We start from the raw sequence: 21,709 nt of genomic DNA on the forward strand, positions 1-21,709 counted from the left end.
TGCGCATCCGAAAATGTGGACAGAACAACGAAAACAACAGCGCAACGTTGTAAGTAAAAGGACCGAAATGTTCATCTTCCGTGCATTCTCCTGCCACATTGAGATCTGGCCAGGTACTGGAGCATGCAGCCGGCAACAACCGTACCCAAAGCAGTGTATTAAAAAGATGCAACCAATGGTGGCCCGTCCACCCTATCACACTGTGCCTTATGCACCCCAGATCCAGTTTTCTGCATCAACAAAAATCAAGGTCATTTGGTTTATTTGAGCAGTTTAGCATTCTCAATAATCAAACTATATTATGTTCTTTACCGTAACCCCTGGAGATTACCTTTCACACCCAACAAAAATCAACCTGACCAAAACTGGTCAAAACGAATTGAAAAAAAAAGCACCAGACACAGTCTTGAAACCGCACAGCGGAATCTGTGCTATTATCGTTCACGAAAAAAGAGATGGCTGTGTGACATTCATTAGGCAAACATTCATAGCGTGTGGGAACCGTTCCCAAAGCAACCACTATGTGTCATTCAGATCTCCCAGGTCATTCCAATGAATCCGCCAACATCAGCATGGCATACAGATGTTGATTCTCTTCTTATCACCTTTTTCTAGTGCCTTTTGTTTCTAAAGGCCACATTCATCAAACTTAGGAAATGGGGTTCCTAAATTGCGAATTTTAAAAAATCGCTATTTAGGAACTCCTTATGCATGTAGGAATCGCAATATAATGTGCGATTCCTACACATTCCTTAATTGCGACTCACAAATTGTGTTTTCGCAAATAAGGACTGGTTTCCCGTTGGAATTAATGGGAATTGTATGCGCAATTTGCTAGAATCAAATAGGTACTTGTAAATTGTGCATGCAATTTCAAGGGTGCAAGGGTGCCAAAAGAACACCCTGATGCACCCCTGAAAGTGCAATTTAAAAACATGTTGCATGTGTGTATGCAACATAGAACTTCGAAAAATGCACTTTTGTGCATTTTTCTAAGTTTTCTCAAACTACCATCAACTTTAAGTTGATTGTATTTTGCGTTTCTTAAAAGCAAAATCACGTTTTTTGTTGTTGCATTGCATTTAGGGAATTACAATTTGCTATTCCCTAAATGCAATTGCAATTTAAGTAATCCAAAATTTTGCTATTGCTTAAATAGTGATTTTTGCATTTGGGATGATGCATCCCAAATGCAAAAATTGCGGTCGCAAATGGACAGATTAGCAGAATCTGCCACTTTGCGACTGCAAAAAACAATGATGCATGTGCCCCTGAGGGCTGTAAAAACCAGATGCTACTATTTACAAGACTAACGGTACTCCCTTTACCGACCTCTGAAAAATGGAAGGCTGGGTCTGCCTTGTCAGGACTTGAACTTGTGACCTCCATAAAATACTAGATATCAGTGGGAGCCAGTGATATGGGGCAAGATGAGTGATCTGGAGGAGAATGACCAATCATGTTAAGCTGCGTATCCACAGAAGGGACATGGCTCATATTAATTTGCTGAGTAATCAATCTGTCTCATCTGCATGGTCCTACTTTCTCTTGTAGGAAAAGTGACCACAGCCAGAGGCTAGATAACTCCTTACAGGGGGCAGAGTAACCAGCAGACCTGCCAACTCACACTGTGCCGTCGTGTGACACACAACATTGGCTCTCATCACACGGTCTCCCGGCGAGGAGCCGATATCACCTGGTGGCGGGTAAAATTAGCTGAAAACCACTGTAAACAGAGGATTTCCAGCTCGTTTTCCAAGGAATTAAAGGGTAAGAAATCACCTCAGGACATTGGCACCAGCCTCAGCAAGCGTTTACTTTTTGTTTTTGGAAGAGGGTGTTTGGGGGCAGGGTGGGGGCATAAATGCCTCATAGGCTTGAGACCCAGCCCCCTCAAGTCCCCACCCCTCCTCACACTGTGAGATATTTGTGCACGTTGGCAGGTATGAACCAGCAAGAAGGCAGAGTGTACAGACTTTGCTAAAGGGTGTCCATCAAGTTCCGATAACCAAATACACAAAGTAGCCACCAGCCAACGGGCCCCACTCCTTTTAGGGGCCCGCAACAACAGATCAAAATAATATCAATCAATCAATCAAAGCATTTATATAGCGCACTACTCACCCAGAGGGTCTCAAGGCCCTAGGGGAGGGGGGTCCGCTACTGCTCGAACAGCCAGGTCTTGAGTTGCTTCCTGAAGGCGAGGTGGTCCTGGGTCAGGCGGAGGTGGGTCAGGAGGGAGTTCCATGTCTTGGCGGCGAGGTAGGAGAAGGACCGTCCCCCTGTGGTGGCTCTTCGGATGCGGGGGACGGCGGCGAGGGCGTGGCCGGTCGATCGAAGCTGGCGTTTGGGAGCGTAGAAGTTGAGGCGGCTGTTGAGGTATCCTGGGCCTTGGTTGTGTAGGGCTTTGTGTGCGTGGGTGAGGAGTCGGAAGGTGATTCTCTTGTTGACCAGGAGCCAGTGCAGGTCTCTCAGGTGTCCGGAGATGTGGCTGCGACGGGGGATGTCCAGGATGAGTCGTACTGAGGCATTCTGGATCCGCTGGAGTCTCTTCTGGAGTTTGGCAGTGGTTCAGGCGTAGAGGGACTTGCCGTAGTCCAGACGGCTAGTGACGAGGGCCTGGGTGACCGTCTTCCTGGTCTCGGTGGGGATCCACCGGAAGATCTTACGTAGCATGCGCAGGATGTGGAAGCACGACGAGGAGACGGCGTTGACTTGTCTGGTCATGGAGAGGGAGGAGTCCAGGATGAAGCCCAGGTTGCGTGCATGGTCTGTTGGTTTGGGTGCACTGCCTAGGGCGGGGGGCCACCAGGAGTCATCCCAGGTGGAGGGTGAGGATCCCAGGATGAGGACTTCCGTCTTGTCCGAGTTCAGTTTCAGGCGGCTGTTCTTCATCCATTCGGCTACCTCTTTCATCCCTTCGTGAAGGTTGGCTCTGGCGGTGGGGGGGTCGTTGGTGAGGGAGAGAATCAGCTGGGTGTCGTCGGCGTAGGAGATGATGTTGAGGTTGTGCTGGCGTGCGATGTCTGCGAGGGGGCTCATGTAGACGTTGAAGAGGGTTGGACTGAGCGAGGAGCCTTGAGGAACGCCGCAGATGACTTCGGTGGCTTCAGATCTGAACGGGGGGAGGCGGACTCTCTGTGTCCTTCTGGCGAGGAAGGAGATGATCCACTCCAGTGCCTTCTCCTGGATTCCGACGTTGCTGAGTCGCTGCACTAGTGTACGGTGGTAGACAGTGTCGAAGGCCGCGGAGAGGTCTAGGAGGATGAGGGCTGCTGTTTCTCCGTTGTCAAGCAGTGCTCAGATGTCATCGGTGGCTGCGATCAGGGCGGTATTGGTGCTGTGGTTGGCCCGGAAGCCAGACTGCGAGAGGTCGAGGGATCCGTTCGTCTTGAGGAAGGCGGCCAGCTGCTTGTTGACGGTCTTCTCGATGACTTTTGCAGGAAACGGGAGCAGCGAGATAGGGCGGTAGTTCTTGAGGTCGGTGAGGTCGGCTGATGGCTTCTTTAGTAGAGCGCTGAGTTCGGCGTGCTTCCAGCTCTCCGGGAAGGTAGCGGTGTCGAAGGAGGTGTTGAAGATGTCCCGCAGGTGGGGTGCGATGACAGCGTCAGCCTTGTTGAAGACGTGGTGAGGGCAGGGGTCGGTAGAAGATCCGGAGTGGATGGAGTTCATCGTGCGGACCGTGTCTTCGGTGCTGATCGGGGTCCAGGCGCGGAGGGTGGTGGTGGGGGGCGGTGGTTCGGTCGTGGCGTGCGTCGGTTGAGTGCTGAAGCTGTTGTGTATGTCCGCAATCTTGCTGTGGAAGTAGGAGGCGAGGGAGTTGCAGGGGTCTTGCGAAGGGGTGATGTCGTTGTTTCCGGCGTTGTGGTTGGAGAGCTCTTTAACGATGTTGAAGAGTTCCTTGCTGTTGTGTGCGTTGTTGTCCAGTCGTTCCTTGAATGCGGTTTTCTTGGTGACGTGGATGAGTTGGTGGTGTTTTCGGGTGGCGAGCTTGAAGGCAGTCATGTTGTCCGGTGTTGGGTCTCTGCGCCAGGTTCTCTCGAGGGCTCGGCAGTTCTTCTTGGAGCTCTTGAGTTCGTCGGTGAACCATGGGGCTTTCTTGCTACCGGGTCTGCTAGGCAGGGTCTTCAGAGGGGCGAGGTCGTCTGCGCAGTTGCTGATCCACTTCGCGAGGTTGGTGGCCGCCTGGCTTGGGTTCGTTGCGCTGGTGGGAGGGTTCATGCTCAGGGAGGTCGCGAGCTGGTCGGCTGTGATCTTGTTCCAGCTTCTGCGTGCAACCTTTTGCTGGTGGTGGTGGATCGTGGTCCTTCTGAAGCTGAAGTGGACGCAGCTGTGGTCCGTCCAGTGGAGTCCGGTGGCGTGCCTGAAGGCGATGTCCTTGTTGGATGAGAAGACGGGGTCGAGTGTGTGTCCGGCGTAGTGGGTGGGGGTGGTGACCAGCTGCTTGAGTCCCAGGTTTGCGAGGTTGTCCAGCAGGGTGGTGGTGTTGCGGTCGTTGTTGTTCTCCAGGTGGAAGTTGAGGTCCCCGAGGAGGATGTAGTCAGCGGAGAGGAAGGCGTGTGGGCTGATGAAGTCGGCGATGTCTTCGCTGAATTATGTGCGTGGTCCCGGGGGTCTGTAGATGTGGGTGCCTCTGAGGGTGGTCTTGGGGTTGATGTGGACCTGGAAGTGCAGGTGCTCGGCGGGTGCGAGGGTGTCGTCGGTGTTGGTCGTGATGCGGATGGTGTTCCTGTGGATGATGGCGATGCCTCCTCCGGTCTGGTTGATGCGGTCCCTTCGGATGATCTTGTAGCCGTCTGGGATGGCGATGGCGATGTCGGGCGCTGAAGAGGCGTTCAACCAAGTTTCAATTTGCTCGTGAAAGAAAATTACAGTCAAGCTTTCTTTAATTGTTTAAAAGAGATAGAAAAAAATGAAACAGCTCAAAGAAACTAAAACATTACATTAAAGGCTCTATAGAGAAAATGCTGTATTCATGTAATGTAGTGTGTTATTAAAATTGTTGGTTGCAAAATTAATGACGTATTAGGACATCAGTTGCATGGGGACCCCTAAAATTCCAACTGCTTAGGACCCTCCACAGGGTTTAATCCGGCACTGTGTCCATTAATGTGAGACTCTTGGCAAAAGCAGTGACCGGGCACTTTACAGACGCACTGACTGACTAGCACTTTGAGGCAAAGTGCCCCTGGAGATGTACAAAAGAAGACAGACATCTGGTGATACAGTGCTCTTCCAAGCAGCTAGTGTTCTAAAAATTGTACAGAGGAAGTGTGCCAAAAGGCCAATCAAGGAAGTGAGAGGGTCTGAGATTGATAATGAGGTTGCTGGTCTCTGGAAGAACAAGTTGATGTCCTCCTACCCATAGACAGTGGCGTAACAAAATGTGAGGGCCCCCTTCAAGACATGCTGAAGGTGCACCTCACACTCACATCAGAAGAGGCTAATGGGCCCCCCACTCCAGTATCGGTAAGCCTGGGGGCCCCCTACACAGCGAGGGGTGCAGGGGCCTTTGTTACGCCCCTGCCCACGGCATGCATTCTGGATTGCTAGAGTCCAATGAGAGTGTCAGTAGAACGTCCCTTCCCTGAAGGCTCATTCGCCGTTAATTAAGCACCTAGGTACTTTAACCACCTTGCTTTTGTTCCATACATTGCCTTTGAACAATCCAGCCATGTTTTTTACCACCTTTAGCATTTTTAACATACCGGAAAGCTAGATAGTCATTTGCTCTTACAACCGAACTTATCCTGAAATCCCTCCTGCACTGTACCTTAACACATTTTTTTCCAGTATTAATCTTTTGTTTGGTCACCCAGTTTTTTTTTTAGCATCGTTCCTGCTTTTCTATGCCGCTCATCTTCTCGTATGGGGAGATCTCCCCACTCTACCGTCTTGTGGTACGGTATGCCCAAACCATGTCCTCCACACTTTTATTCCAAATTCATATTACCCTCCAAGCTAGTGGAAAACTTTCCTTGCATACCCTGTTCTATCGGTCTACCACACCATTACTCTGGGAACATTAAAGGGATGTATAGGAATGTCTGTACCCATAGTGTTTCAGAAAAGCCTCCATTTCCTACACGATAGCAGGACCGCTTTGTCAGGGATCAGTTTTCTCATACAATCTTTTCTTCTTAACAACTCACAAACACATTTGAATTATCCATGGTCCTGATGATCTTCACCATCTGGCATCTGCCCAAAAGGTGGTGTACCTACCGTATCCCTTCTTACCCTACTCCAAAGCAAATTCCTGCACAGACAACTGAAAGCAGAGAAAATGATGGTGCACCATGGTCTGGTTATTAGGCAGCTTACTACCCATGGCTTAGGAAAGGAAGGAGCCAGGGGTCAGTTGTAGATGACAAAGATGAACTTAACACGTTCGCTTAACATAGCTTATTGTACCAGCTTAAGACTTTCTTGCATTCTGTACTCTACACCGTCATCTGCTCCCTTTTCCCTTTGGAACCCTTGACCACTGCATTTACATGCCCACTAACTCCAAACACCCAACAATTCATGTAGCCTGAGTGATACCATTGAATATATTTGCTTTTCACATTGGCATACATTCAAAGGCGTTCGTTTGAAATATGTTTTTATATTTTGGAAAACTGAGTAAGACATAAAAGGGAGAATATGCAGTATATGTAGTAAGATATTAGGAAATAAATACCACGTTAATGGACATGATAACTTGTACCATACACAACCTCCCTTTGGTGTAAGTGGGTAGGTTCCTGCAACCTTTAGGTCACTGATGCCATATCATTATTAAGAGAAGGAATGAGAACTGAGTGTGTGTTCCTGTTGACCTTATTCAACATCTACATGGAACCCCTGGCTCACGTTGCAGAGAACTTTGGGGTGGGCATTGTAAGCTATGCCGATGACACCCAGTTGATGTTTAAACTTACCCCAGACAGCGAGGAATACGCCACCAATTTCTCCAGCTGCATGGCGGCTGTTGCCACTTGGATGGACAACAATTGCCTCCGCTTAAATGGAGACAAGACAGAGGTGCTGGTGTTGGGGAACAAAACATCGATATGGTCTCAGGCATGGTGGCCTACGGCCCTGGGTGAACTTCCCTGTCCTGTAGAAAAAGTCAAAAACTTAGGGATTATGATTGACTCGGACCTTTCAGGTAAATCCCAAGTTAGCAAAATAACAGGCAAGTGCTTTGGCACGCTAAAAACCCTACGGAAAATCATTGATCTTACTCCTATTGGAGCCAGAAAAATCATTGTTCACGCTCTAATAACGCCTCACTTAGATTACGGTAACGTTCTCCTCTTAGGCCTGAACCAGAATCTTTTACACCAGCTACAATGTATTCAAAATACTGCCGCTCGCATGGTGTTGGGTCTTCCAAAAAGAACCTCTTCCAAGGCTGCCCTTTCCAAACTTCACTGGCTCCCTGTTAGGGAAAGAATCAGATTCAAAAGCCTCTGCTACGCCCATCGAATTGCCCACGATAAAGGACCTACCTACCTCAGAAGTCTCCTAACCATCCATCGACCGATCAGAGACTTAAGATCATCTGGTATGACACAATTCAAACTTCCCCGCATTTCCAGAGCAAAAATGGGGGGTAGATCCTTTCGCTACTTAGCTGTGAAGCATTGGAATGCCCTCCCAGTGCATCTGCGAATGGAACCCTCGGAAACTCTATTCAGAGCTAAATTAAAAACTCACCTCTTCCCGCAATAATTCCTTTTTGGTCTCCTTTTCCGGCTCTTTTTACCCTTGAGAGTTGTTTGTCAGCAGTTAGCGCGGGGATACACAGTTTTGTGCAGCCATGCACTTTATAAATGTCCTATTATTATTATTATTATTTCTGTTAGGTGACAGGGTTGCACACTTCCTAGTGAGGTTGGGTAGCTGGTAGATGTCTCATAATAATGGGAGGGTGGTCCGATAGTCTGCGTGGGCAAGGCCTGAGAGCAATTGTGTCTAGGAAGTTAGGAAAGCAGCAGGATTATCTGAAACCTGCCTGAGACAAAATGTTTATGGTCGACATCTTTATTACACTCTAAACCTTTAGGTGACTCTGACCCCAGCATAGTGACTGACACGTTCAACAAATGGATTGAATCTTCTTTGGATAATTTCATCCCGCTAAAATGGAGGCAAAATAGGCCTAAGGAAAAACTGTCACCATGGTTCTCCCCAAGTTACGGGAAGTTAAGCAAAAATGTAAAAAACTAGAGCGAGCCTGGAGGAAAGAGTATAGCTTAGAAAAAAACAGAACTACAGAGCAGCTATAAAAATCTATCAGGCAGAAATAAAGAGAGCTCAGTTACATTACTACAAGGAGAAAATCATAGGGGCAGCAAACCCCCAAGAGAAATCTTCCTGATAGGGAAAAATGTGACAAAATATGGACCACCTAAGCTACTGCAGAATCCTCTCAACAACGCTGTACAGTACTTGCAGAAGTTTTTAACAAAAACATTCTGGATCTTCACAATATCTTTCCCAATGCCTCTAACTTCGATAATCAGGACCAAGAGGTGGAATCCCCGGGGAGTAGCTTTCCACGGGTAGAAGATATTCCTGCTTTGGACGTAAATACATTATATCAACTGTTTTCCAAAGTTAAATCAGGTTCTTCCCCGAACGCTGCTCCCATGCACATGCTGCGCAAGGTGGGGGATATCATTCTACCTGTGCTATTAGAAGTATTAAACTCTTCCCCAGTAACGGGCCAAGTGCCCAGGTCATGGAAACATGTCATGATATGAGCACAGCCTTAACCCGGACTTTTGGGGCGACTATTGGCTGGTCTCGCTCCTGCCCACGTCCAGTAAAATCCTAGAGAAACATGTAAATAAGACCCTATCAGAGTACTTAGATACCCACTCGATTCTGCATCTATCCCAGGCGGGTTTTCGACCAAATAATGAAACAGAAACGGCCTTGTTAGCAGTAGTGGAGGAATCACGTGAAATCTTAGACCAGGGAGGCATGGTGGCAGTCATCCTGCTTGACCTGAGCTCTGCTTTCGACACGGTTAACTACGGCATTCTCGTCGACAGATTAAGATTGATCAGGGTATCAGGAAAAGTTCTCACCTAAATCAAATCCGTTCTGATAGGCAGGTCATATCAGGTATTTGAGGGCAACCATACCTCAAGAAGGGTGCCACTTACTTGCGGAGTGCCACAAGGCTGAGTCCTATCCTATTTAATATATTTTTGAGGCCCCTTGCAGAGTTAGTCCTGCCATATGGAATCCATATTATAACTTATGCAGATGACACGCAATTAGTGGTGGCATTAAGCCACCCAAAGAAGGTGCCAGCTAATCTAGAATCCTGCTTAGGAACGTTGGCCATGTGAATGTACCAGTCATGTCTCAAGCTTAATGGAGACAAAACTGAGCTAATGGTCCTGGGGAACTGCCATAGCGCCACGGCAGGCCTGATTTGTAGCCAAACTGTCTGGGTCCGGTGCCAAAGCCCAAAGAAAAGATTAAGAGTTTGGGTGTTTGGCTGGACAGGTTGCTTAATTTTGACCACCAAGCAGTACAATTAGCAGCGTCATGTTACGGCATCATTAGGAAGATGAGAAAAATCCTTCCATTCCTTCTTGAGTCAGTACGCAGGATCATGGTCCAGGCACTGGTGTTTCCCGACTGGATTATGGAAATTCTCTCTACTTGAGACTCCACGGTCCACAATAAGGAAATACAAGTGGCCCAGAACTGCACAGCCAGGCTGCTGTGCAACATCCCTAAAGCAAACTTGGCCAAGCTGGCATTAAATGAGCTACACTGGCTACCAATCAAGGAACGCATAATGTTTAAGTCATTATGTTTAGCACACAAAACACTCTGGGGTAGGGGCCCTAAAATCAACGTCGCACTTATAGCCTTCCATCGCCTCTCAAGAAGTCTGCGTTCAGCGAATTTGTTCCTGGCGACAGTGCCGAAAATCAAGAGAGCACATGCTGGAGGACGAATGTTTGCCTACAACGCTGCAAAACTTTGGAATATATTGCCCATTGATCTCCGGTCAATGACCCACCACCTAATGTTTCGGAAACATCTAAACACCTGGCTGTTCCAGACGTGAGCGTGAACTGTACTTGACTGCCTGCTGTCGTAAGCGCTGGGATGCCTAAGGGTAGCAATGCACTCTATTAAATGCTAATTAATAATAATATTAATACATCATTTGAAATGAGTCACAGAGTGAGGCCACATCTCAAGGGAGGCAGGAGTAGTACCCATAGGGAAAGCCTTGCCTTGAAAAGTCCCACAAGAGTGAGACAGGACTTTGGTGGAACCCAAGAGCTGTACATATAGTACTAGGCTCAGATTGAGGTGTTGGTTGGTGAGCCACTGGGTGACCTGTTCTCTCCCTCATCTTTCCTGAAGGTGGCGTGGCCCTGGACCTTGCAGATGACACAGCAACAAGGACCCTGGGAAGCGGAAAGTAGGTGAGCCAGACATGGAATTCACCAATAATGCAATGCTCTGGGTTTCTTGGGACCTGGTCAGTCTTTTAACTTTTGTCTTGAACAGAGCTGCCCTTTGTCATGGCTCTCTGACATACACCAGCTTAAATATCCTCGGAAGAGAAAGGAAAACAGATCACACATCCCCCATGTTGGTCACCAAAGAACGAGGACGAGATGAACCCACTTCTTTATAGACACCCACTGGCCTGCAGTGCATCACCTTTAGCTACATGGTTTACAAAGAGCAGGGTTGCTGCAGGTACTAGGAGATAAGTGTCCCAGGGTGCCTGGCCAGACTGATCAACTTAGAGACAGGTGGTCTCCCACTTCTGCCATCGCTGGTGTGTTGTAGAGTCATTATGGCAGAAGTGTGTGTGTCTGTGTCCTAGAGTGAGGAGTCAACAATCCGAGGCTGCTGCCTGCAAGATCTGCTTCAATCCACCGATTAAAATCCCCATATGTGTGCACCAGTCCAGTGGAACAATATCAGAGGCTAAAGCAATAACAACAGCTGTGACATATCAGACAATAAAGTACCTGAAATGCTGACTTGGATAACGATCTGGACAATATGGTGTATTGTTGTGCTGTCTTGAGTCTTGATCTCAACCTGTTTGGGGACAGAAATATTGAACCTTTTAGATGAAGTACAGTAATATGCATATCTGAAATTTCCAAGTTGCAAGTGAATTATATTGAAGTGCTTAGCATGCTATGATTCAAACACGAACCAATTGAATGAATTTTAGAGCACATGAAGTTATTATTCTTGCTATGCTCAGCATCTATCCGGTAAAGCAAATAATTGTTTTCACCTATTTTAAAGTTATTCTCCTTTAACAGGTAAGAGGATTACACCTCCAGATGGATAGTGACCTCATACTTTTTAACTCTCATTTAGTTCTACACTTTATTTAATCCCTCCCATGCTCATGACGAGCTGAGGTCGTCATGAGCCACAGCGCTCCGGTGCTCATGGCGAGCTCAGCTCGTCATGTCCAGTGGAACGCTCAAGTGCGGGGAGAATTCCCCTGCTGTGCTGAACGTTCCACGGGAGGCAATACACCTGGGACGAGCTCAGCTCGTCATGAGCACAGGAGCGCCGTGCCTCATGACGAGCTGAGCTCGTCATGAGCATGTGGGCGCTGTGCGTGCACACCTCCCCCCAGCACAGCGGAGGAATAACCCCCGCAACGAAGGGGTTAAGGACAGCCAAAACTGTGATGCTCAATCGAGTTCAGCAGAAGGCGTAACAGACAATATACATCATTTTGACTGTGCATGCTGTAAAGGTCTGTAGGCTTCAAAGTAATATGCAATGGTGCATTCCACATTTGTTTGTAATACTTGGTTTACTAATTAGAACAACACCAAAAGTGATTTGCATTGAAGCTATGATTCTAGTAGTACACACTTGCAAGTATAATATGCAGAATAGGTGAAACAGGATTTTGAGCAGTGGTTTCCTTTCATGCTAAAACAGGAATATGCCACATTTAGCTGCAACAGCATTAGAACTCATCACTTTCTACAACAATTTGTTTTCTGGGTTTGGAGATCAGGCAACTGCTCCTCCTATTAAATATCTGTAGTACATTTCTCTTCTGCAGTTATTAAAGGTTGTAGAACCGATTCCACGTTGGACTCCAAGCAGAAAACGAGATTTGATTTTATTTTTAATTTATAAAACGCAGCATTTACCCATAAGAATCAAGGAGATACAGATCAGTGTCAATCAAACCCCCATTTTCATTGTAGAAAAACATGCCTAGTAAAACTATAAAGCTAGGTCTTAAGTGCTTTTCTGAAAGGCAGATGCCCAATAATCGCAGCCAGAGACTGAGGAAGCGAGTTCCTTCCAGAGTCCAGCAGCAGCAACTGAGAGGGCTTTGCCCCCCCCCATCTCTACCTCCAAACCTTTGGCTGATGAGCGAATGGCGGTGGACACAGCGAAGGTTTCTATATGGAATCTACTGATGAAACATATCCATAATCCTAGCAGGACTCGGATGGTAGACGGGCTGGACTGTCCGTAGCAGGTAACATGCGTTTTCCCAGTGGGCTGGAGGGGTGGGGTCTGGTTGCTGATTTTGTACCCGTCGGGGCTGGTTTTGTTAATGGGGGCTGGTTTTGCAGCAGTGCTGCAATATCAATCCCCGTAACAAAAGCAGAAGCTGTTCTTCTCACTAGCACCCACCACTCCTCCCGGGGCTGGGGCTGGTCGAGCAACAATCTGCCAAGGCTAGTTGCTGTTCCATTTCCGGCTGTGTTGGCGGAGAGCCTTGTGTAGAGACAGATAGCCTCAAACATAATGCGCTTTCTGATGGGGAGCCAATGCAGCTCACCCAGCTCCGCAGCAGCTGACTGGCGCTTAGGAATGGCAAGGATTGCTCTAGAGAGCACATTCCATACCTCCTGGAGTTTTACCTGGGTACTGATGTTAGACTACAGATAGAGGGAATTACAATTGTCCAATCTGGACATGACCAATGCTAGTGCAACCTTCTTTCACACCGACAGTGGGATGAAGGGGAAAATAGTCTTTAGCTTCCTTATAAGCCAGAAGCAGGTTGCAACTGTGCAATTGGCCTGTCCATTCAGAGAAAGTTCAGTATCTCGGATCACCCCAAAATATTTGGCCTTCTCAGCTGGAATCGGGAGGGTGCTTAAGGTGTCCGGCCACCAGTTAGCTTTCCAGATCAAAGTTTGCATCCCAAAGTGCAACACCTCGCTTTTCTCACCATTAAGTATGGGGAAATTCCTTTCTATCCAGTTTGCGCCTGCGACATACACTGAGAGAAGTTATCTGCAGTGGCTGCAGAGTTCTTAGGGGTCGATACAATGATCTGGTTGTCATCAATGTAGGTTATCGCATACATCCTGTGAGCATGAATAATGGCAGAAAATGGGGATACATGAATGTTAAATAAAGTAGGGCTCATGGATGAGTCCTGCGGTACTCCACAAGGCAAGGAAAAAACATATGAGTGGAATTTATTAAGCAGCACCCTCTGAGAGCGATCATTAAGGAAGGAGGACAGCAGGGACCAAGCCCATTCTGTAATGCCCATATCTTGAAGACGTTCAATCAGCACTGAGGAGGAGACGGTTTCAAAGGCTGTGGTCAGGTGTAAAAGAACCAGAGCTGCGCCTTGCCCCTCGTCCACTAGCCGCCTAACACAATCCATGGCAGAGACCAATGCAGTTTCGGTTTGGTGATGTTTTCAGAAACCAAATTGAGAATTGTCCAGCCATCCCTGCTCTTCCACAAACTCCATCAGATGGCCATTCGTGTGTTTCTCAAAAATCGTGGTCGTTAGCAGAAGTAGCGAGATTGGACGGTGGTTTTTAAGATCCTTGCTAAGAAGATTGCTTTTTTTAGGAGAAGCCTGATCACTGCCTCCTTCCAATGATGCAGAGAACAACTAGAGAGGAAAGCTTTTTTGATCCAGGCCATAAGAGGGCATACCATAGTACCAGTCACCTTGTGAAAGATTGCTGGATAACACGATTCCATGGGTGAGCCTAATTTATTGGTTAGGAGATGTTGTTACACCATTTCAGGGGTGATGGTGGAAATACCACAAGCAAGTTGGACTCACAGTCCCTGGGCTCCAGAAAATACAAAGGTTCTGACTGTGGCTGGCTACTAGGAGTTTGAGCATGCAAGTTTTCTTAAGTTTTGATACTTCAAGTCTGTCATAGATATCAATAATGTTACGTTGGAAAAAGTTGGATAGCTGATTGCAAAAATCTTGTGAGCCATCTAGTTCTCTAGCTGATGGAGGAGAAGACAGATGATGCACCACCATAAAAAGTTCTCTAGTGGATTTGGCAGATTCAATTTTATAGGTGCAGTATGAGGACTTTTCACTTTAACGGCTAGTTTGTATTCCTTTATTTTGCACCTATAGCCAGTTTTTTCCTGCGCCTCAAAATCTGTTCTCCAAATTCGTTTTGATGGCGACAGGCCTGCCTAAGAGTTCTCAGTCTTTCATTGAACCAGGGGGTGACAGTGAAAGCCTCCTCTGCTTAACTTCCCATATAGGGGCTACCCTGTTGGCAGCCAAACACATCCAACCAGACTGCAAAGTTTTCTGCGCCATTGTCCACATCATCCTGGATCTTAAATGGCATACTATCTAGAGTGTTAATCAAAAGTTCTGCAGATACCCCCTTCCAGTTTCTCCTGCAGATCTTATTACAAAGAGGTGGAACACTCCTATCTGAAGGAGAGGCATAAGTTAAAATGCAACTGCGGCATGAGGTGACCAACTAAAGGGAAGAACGGGCTGCAATAACACCCTAAGGTCATTCAAGAAGATGCCATCTTGGGTGTATCTTACATCGTGTAAGGAGCCCAAATCAATTGAGATGGTCCCATACTCGATAGGGTCTTAATGAGTGCTATAGAGTCGTTGTTAGTATTCTCTTCAAGATAGAAATTCAAATCACCCAGAATGGTCAACCCATTCTTTACCATAAATGTTTCTATGAGATTGATTATCTCATTTGGAAAGGGAGTTCTTGGCACCAAAGGTTTATAGACCAAAAGATCAGCAAATAAACAAGTGCCAATCCCCCTCTTGGCCTACCTGCTCTGTCCAGACTTGAAATGGCATAGCTTGGTGGAATTGCGTCAACTAGGTATGGGCCAGAAGCTTCATCGGCCCATGACTCTGTCATAAACATCCAACTTATGTTCTATCAATAATCTTGCGTTGATAAGATTGCCCTGCATCGCTCCACAGACTACAGATTACCTTATTGTGGAGAAGTGGAGAAGTGTGGCTCACTGGTTAGAGGAGGCAGACCTGGAAGCAGAGGTCAGCCCGGGACCAGGGTTCAATTCCCGGCTCGGCGGGGTCTTGAGTCCTAAAATGTCCATGGACTCGACAATTCTCGCTCCGGTGCCTACTCGATTCACGGGATCACACTCTGCGACTCTGGGCAATAGCTTGCTTAATCTCCACAACGGCCCCTTGCAGCGGGATGCCTGGCTTTCACCTTGCGGATACCCTGCCGGGGTTATCTCACAGGGGAATACCAGGACAGGTTCCCTAAGCAAGCACTTAGAAACCGGTTGGTGATTTGCGCTATATAAATTCCTGTACATTTACATTTACATTTATTTGCAACTGTCACCTGTCTCTGAGGGTGGGGGGCCGAAGAGGGCGAATGCCCTAAGATACAATGCATATAACATTATCAGATGACCAAGAGGCACCCAGGGACCAGAAGTAAAGCTTTATCAGTACAGACATAATTAGTTGGTGAGCATCATTGCCCAGACTCCCCGATAATCTGGACTGCATCCCCCCTCTGTTTTGTTGGGAAGGCTGATAGAGTAGACTGCTGGTGAGTAACACTGTAATATAATGTTGGATGAAGGGATGTTGCCTCACTGTCCTGGGGTAAGGGAGTTGGGATTTATAATTTAAGAATCTTGTGGATGCTACAATATCGTTGTAGGGCTATAGGCCATCACATCATTGAACAAGGGTACTTAGGGATACAGGGGGAACACAGACCACAGATGTCTGGCAGATGTGGCATGTATAAAATAATATTCTGGCACATGTGTGGCCTGTACAATATGACTAAGAACTACAAAGTCCAGGTGTATCTAGAATGAAGAGGGGGTACATATAGCCCTGTTACATTAGACTCACTTGAATAAAAGGGAAGGGGAGGCATTGTGTAAACATTGGAGGGGACATACTATATATACCATATGCTCTGCTTTTGCCAGGGTGGCACTCCTATAGGTGAAGCCAGGGGTGCCATTTCAGGACATTAGTGACAAAGTGGATGTGGAAGGGTGGTACACTATCATATAAGGCCACATACATTCCTTATTAGTGCAGACTTTATTTGCAAAGCTGATACCAACTTGGACCTTTCCCATGCCTCTACCTCCATTCAGGGACTCACTACCACCTGCCTGGCTGAGAGACTCCGCTTGGCATTACCACTGTAAGATCAGAGATGTGTGTAGTAGACATTTCCACCCTACTGATCGAGATTATTCTTACTTTTCAGCCCTGCATGCACTCAATGTAAGACTGGACACGTATGTTCGCCTGATGTTCTAAGCACTTTAGCAGATATGGAATATTTGGTACTTTTCGGCTATAACCCCCCTGTCCTGTTGTTGGCTTGGGAAGGCAAAATACATTGTATTCTGAGCTGGTGACTGAAAACAGAAATCCTGGAAGACACTACGTTTCAGGAGACCATCAGGGAGAGGATAAGACATTATGTTACTGATAATTATGTTTCGGCAGCCTTGGCGTTTAGTGAATGGGAGGCATTTAAAATAGCTATTAGGGGTCAGTGTATGTCAGTCAGCTGGGGTCTATTGGACGAGATTGCAAACACACAAACAAATACTTCAGCAACTGCAATGGGTTAGGCCCGGTAGGCCAGACCTATAAGCAGGAATTGCTGGAAGATAGGGCAAGGGTGGCGGTACACGTGGAGCGCCTCTGATGTTTCGATGATACACGCCCACATGGAGAGGGACAAAATAGGCACATTATTAGCCTTGTTGGCTAAACCCACCAAGCACGGTGCCCAAAATCTGGAATGAGTTACAGCAGCGGGAGACAGGATCTGTAAACAAGATTACATTAATCGGACCTTTGCTGGATATTATTCCACATTATAAGCTAGTAATAGAGGTGATAGAGAGACCTGTTTCCAGCACTTCTTGTCAGACCTACCCTTGGATAGACTCTCCCGATGAGGACGAGGAAATGGGGAGAGATATTTCAGTGGAAAAGATCAAGGCTGAAGTGCCTGGAGACCCTCAATCAATCGGAGTCTTTACTAGCCCCTGACTGACTGATTGAGTGGGGAGAATGGCCCGGGGGAAAGTCCTGGGAACAGATGGGTTCCCGGTGGAGTTCTATGCGACCAATATTGAACTGCTTCGCCCGTCTGGCTTCCTTATAACAGGAGGTGCGTGATGCCCACACCCTGTCACTCTCACTGAGAAAGAACCAGGGAAGTTGGCTACAGACATGATGGTGTATCGACTGCTATTGATGCTGAATCCTGGCCACAAAATAGTTAATGGAATCCTGGCTCAGAGACATTTGCCTCACATACAGGACCTTATTCACACTGATCAATCTGGGTTTATAACAGGACACAACACAACTCTAAACAACTCTAAACATACGGAGGTTACTGACAATTTTAACTGTTTATTCAACCACACTCGAGAGGGCCGGGTTCATGTGTGTAGACATTGACGCCCGATTCACAGGACTAACTTAAGACAAAATCCTAAACTTACTACTTTTGGTATTCACAGAAGTTAGGATTTTGTCTTAAGACTGTCTTAAGTCAGTCTTAAGTCTGTCTTAAGACAAACTTAAGACAAAATCCTAACTTATGTGAATACCAAAAGTGGTAACTTTAGGATTTTGTCTTAAGTTAGTTCTGCGAATCGGGCCCTGAGAAACGTTCGATAGCCTGGATGGGTTGTGATGACCCAAATGGGACCTCGGGTGGAGCAGAAATGACTGTTGTATGCATTTCCCACCACAAGGGTCCTTATGGGCAGGGCAATCTGGAAGTAGTGCAAAGTGGAGAGTGGAACTAGGCAAGGGTGCCCGCTATCTCTGCTGCTATTTGGCAATGTGGAGACTCTATGCAGAAATACTTTCTTGAGGGATAACCCACAACATCACCTTATATGCTAATAATACGCTACTGTCGTTCCAATCGTATTCCATGCCTGGTGGTTCTTAAGGACTTCTCTGATGGGGAACAAACTAGTTTTAAGCCAGTTAACTTTGAAACCAGATACCTCCCCAAATGAACTAAGGAAGTTTACCGCCCTCTCTGGTTCCTTCTGCATGTCACCAAGGAAATAATAAACTCATCCAAAACGCTTTCAAATATTCATCAGGCAATTACTCATTATCCGCTTCAGAGTAAAGGCTAAAATTAAAGTCTGTGTTTAATCCACACATTCGGATTTAACGTCTGGATTCATCAAGCAAGAGATGTCACGCGGTGCTACAGGGTAAATCCATGTTAAATGCGAAATTGTAGGGAAAAAGCCTCAGCTATTCCAAGTCTCCAGTGATTACATTGTTTAACTTTTGATGGAATCAGTTGTTGTAGATTGAGAGCGGCTCCTGTATTGATGACATTTCCCAGGGGAAGAAAATTCAAAATGCTCGGATGGTCATTTTTGTGATTTGATGCAAATTGCTATAGTCAGATTTGAGGAATAACAGATTGTAAATTGGTATTGTGTGTGTAAACGTAAATTACTTGTTTCAACATGTGCTACAGAATGTCAGTAATGACATTTAACACAAATAAAAGCTAAAATCGATACTGTTCATGCAATGCCATTATTACAGCCGGGTCCCGGAGCAGGCAGTTTCACAATTCTTACCTCTTGTTTCTTTACACTGTATCGACCATGTAAACACACTCCAGTTAGGTTCACACTTTAAATATGATTAGGCTGTGTGTAGTTCAATTCTTTCATTAATAATACAGTTTCGCCAGAGATTACATATTGTATTCCCAGCCATTATTGCATATACAAAGGCAACCAATTTATTGCCAGTCTCATTGATTCCTTCACTATTAGCAATTCTACACCTACATTCACTGATAGATTTTTAAAACTCTGAGACAGCCAATCATACTGTTCTGTTTTGAATTGTTCAGAACGGGGGCTGTTTGTGTGTTTTTTACATTCTATGAACAGGGGTGCCTTTCTAAAGCATCTCTTTTCCTGTTCTGGGGCAGAACTGCTTACCCTGAAGACCCTGAATCGCCAATGATTACTATTTGAAAGGTAATAATATGGCCACATTCAAAATGTATCCTTTTTTAATAAACAGTGTAATTTTGATTTAAACTATCATCATATATCTGGTTAGCCCAGAATGCTGGTAATGTGCTCTTCTGGAGATGACCTGCAGTCCATTTTCCAAATGCCCAACTAGTGGATTTTCTATCATTCAGTCATTAATGTAGGCATGCCCCAGTATGATTGTATGCAAACATGTACGAGAGCCTGCTAAGGCATGCCTGAAGGCAAGATTGAAGCTGGATTGGAAGAAGTCCTCTTCAGTAGGACACATTTCCTGGCTGGTCCTGCTGATGCTCCAGAAGTCTTGAACGTCCCAACTTTTTAGACTTTCTGGTGCAGTTCCTCTTTCAATCCAGGAACAGTTGTAATGGGTCAACTGGTCACTCCATGAAAGCATTTGTTACCCCTGTAGCCATACAAGAGGTCAGCCAACTGGCCTTTAGTTTCCACTTCTTACTCCTGGTTACAAGTGGGAGCAGGTCGAGGCCTTTAGGTCACAACACCGAAGGCGTGCCAAATGCTGGGAAGCCACCCTATCCAGTGGTACATGGCATTGGAATTGTAACAAATATGCAATTACTTAGGCTCACTATCACTGCTTCGTCTCTGCTGTCTACAATGGTTTCCTGCACTTGAGGACCCGTCATCATCATGCCTAAAATATAGGGGCATATTATCAAGGGGGTTTATCTCCGCTTTTTTGGCTTTAAAAGCCAAGAAAGCGGAGATAAAATTATCTCCCTATTACCAAGCTGTCGCTAACACCAGTTAGCGACAGCTAGTAGGAGATAGCGACCATCTTGGGCCCCGCTTTGCATGTCAGTGATATTTATCACTAATGACATGCAAAGTGGGCGTGCCAAGATGTTAGCCACTGGAAACAGTCGCTAACATCGCTATCTCCTATTACCAACTTTTGGAGATATTTGCGCTAAGCGCGAATATCTCCAAAAGCTAACACCTCCCCCTGAGCAGATCTTAGCCATGTTATCCAATAGTAGGTGGATAACATGGCTAAGAGCATTAGCTCGGTAATGCATGAATATCGCGGACTTTTCAGCGATATTCATACATTTTGGCCGATTTTTATCGCTTAGGAGATAAACCTTGATAATAGCAAGGTTCCTAAGCAATAAAAATCGCCGCAGCTCGGCGATAAAAATATCGCCGCTAAACCAACATAGCGATAATTATCGCTAGTTGTTGGTAATATGCCCCATAGTTTTTCAGGTAGGGATTCTCTGCTGGTAATCAGCACTGGAAATCCGCAAACGCTCCTGACTTTGCCATCTAATTTTATGCAGGATAATAGACAGATAGCTAGGATCTCCAAGGCACCACTGGTGCTTAAGGGCCTTAACTGCAAATTAGATATATGGCCAAACGCTCCACTGAAATATGGGACTTAATTATTATGCTATCCTCGGACATCTGTTTGTTTACGGATACATGGCTAAATTCAGTAGCCCTTCCGTGCATTCCTCTGGCCATCCCAGAAATCTACTCCATGATAAAGCTGATTAGAGAGAGTTGACCGGGGGTGGGGTAGCAATCATTTTTTCACTGAAAGTGGAAATTACTGATACCCTATTTGCAGACTGAGCAGAATTTTGTATGTGGCAAAATCACTGTATCTTCCACCATCTGTTCCAAAGGAGCCCTTTTATACTGACCACCGGGGGCAAAAAAATATTTCTCCCATGCCATCATAGATTCTATCGCACCACATGTCCTATCGTTGAATACATTTCTGCTCTTAGGTGATTTAAACTTTCAAGGGGAAAATCTGGCAGACACAAGTGTCACTCAATTACTAACAGACATGGAATAGGTAGAGCTCTTACAGAAAGTGACAGGACCCACACACCTAGTAAGAGTTTTTCAAGGGATGCCTTAATTAGATAAGATGGCTTATCTGGGATGGGTTATCACCTTAACACTCTGAAGAGTGACTATAGTTGACAAGCTTCCTCTGGCTTTTCAGATTATCTTATATATAATGAGGCCAGTTCACAAAGGTATTCAATTCAGAAGTACTCTTTCACATTCTCATAAATGCCTTTGTAAATTGAACCCAAAATATCAAACTCCTTCTTAGAAACAGTGCGAGGGGAAATTCCATTCCATTTGTACTAATATAAAAATCTAAAAATATTTCCTGAATATTATAATTTTATTCCCATTTTAGCACTTTTGCAACCAATTCATGAAGACATTTGTGAGTATGTGAAATGGTAGTACTGCATGTGTAAGCGCACGCGCAGCACACAGTAAGCAGCAGGCCAAGGCTATCTTGAAAGCCATACTTTTTGTTATTTGTTTTATACGCCGCTTTGTTTTTAAATAGCATTACCTCTGGCACTTTGCACTTACTTGTTCCCATTCT

At 46.0% G+C, this 21,709-nt stretch overlaps 1 protein-coding gene across 1 annotated transcript in view; it reads right to left on the bottom strand.

The window, feature by feature from the left end:
- Nucleotides 1–21,709, bottom strand: part of CNTN5 (contactin 5) — a 3,039,905-nt gene that overhangs the window by 2,375,219 nt on the left and 642,977 nt on the right. Inside the window, exon 4 of the mRNA XM_086935289.1 lies at nt 11,013–11,085. The gene's annotated coding sequence lies outside the window, so the exon portion shown is untranslated. The remainder of the gene's footprint in view (nt 1–11,012; nt 11,086–21,709) is intronic.

This window comes from Lissotriton vulgaris, chromosome 8 (genome assembly GCF_964263255.1).
Source record: "Lissotriton vulgaris chromosome 8, aLisVul1.2, whole genome shotgun sequence".
NCBI lineage: Eukaryota > Metazoa > Chordata > Amphibia > Caudata > Salamandridae > Lissotriton > Lissotriton vulgaris.